Below are 1,198 nucleotides of genomic sequence, written 5' to 3' on the forward strand. Positions count from 1 at the left end.
AGATATATATATAAGCACAGAAACAAACACAGCTCAATGCTCATCTTACGTAATTTGGACAAAGAGGCAAAACGTTTTGGCTCCTTGGGCATATCATAATCAGTGTGCAAGGCCCAAAGGAGGCATATCATTTTGATGTGATCACGTACAACCCCAAGGAGATTTTAACTCCCACTGTGACTGGAACATGAAATTGTTATTCTTTGTCTTATATTTACACTGGGAACAAAGCCAGTTCCTGGCTCCCTCCTGTTGGACATTCTTTCTTGTATTTGTGACTGGATGTTGCAGTGATAAGCTCTGTGTCTCTGCATGTTCTGTTCAAAGTGATCATGGGGAGGTTCTTGTTTCTCTGTCTGGGGCATGCTGAAGACAACTGTTCCAAACAGTGGCAGCTTCCCCAATGGAACCAAAGTCATCACTGAATAACATGCTTTGAGACTACTTACTGGTTTTTCATTTTTAGGCATTATCTAGTCTAAGATTTTTTTCTCTTAGAATATGAGGATTCAGCTGCTTTCTTTCCCATCACACACACATACTTTCCCCCCATTTGTCTCTCCAGATGGGAAAATTTTTTGAAAGACCTATATTTAGTGTAGACTTTATTGTGTCTGTGTAGTGCTATTCGTATTTGTTAGAGATAGGGTGGTCCTGAGTATTAGACACGTGTAATGACACAGAGAAGAGAAAAAGCCAAAAACTCATCCCTTCACAGTTCCTCCAGGTCACCTCAAACCATTTTTCCAACCCGAGGTCACTCTGAGGGGCAGAACCAGAAAAGTCAGTATCAAATGAAAATGCAGGGCTCTTTGTTCAAAAGTCATTAAGAATTTCAGGATGGCCAAAGCATAGTATTAAACCTATACAAGGGCCTTCTAAATGAGTGCACAGATTGTGAGCTCATGAAGCCTACCTAGCAGGACAAATGTATGTGTTCATTTTCCACGTCAATTTCATGCCAAACTCAAATAATAAAAAAACCTACAGATCTACAGTTAATGTTATCCTTAATGGTGAGAACTAGATGCTTCCTCACTAAAGCTGAACAAAATGGCAACTTTTCTTTTTTTTTTTAAATGTAATTTATTGGGGTGACATTGGTTAATAAAATGATACAGGTTTCCGGTATAAAAATCTACAATAGAAAGTTGTCTAAATGCCTTAGTAAGACACATGTGCTCTGAAAGATGGAAGT

Source organism: Myotis davidii, unplaced genomic scaffold, assembly GCF_000327345.1.
Source record: "Myotis davidii unplaced genomic scaffold, ASM32734v1 scaffold3036, whole genome shotgun sequence".
Classification (NCBI taxonomy): domain Eukaryota; kingdom Metazoa; phylum Chordata; class Mammalia; order Chiroptera; family Vespertilionidae; genus Myotis; species Myotis davidii.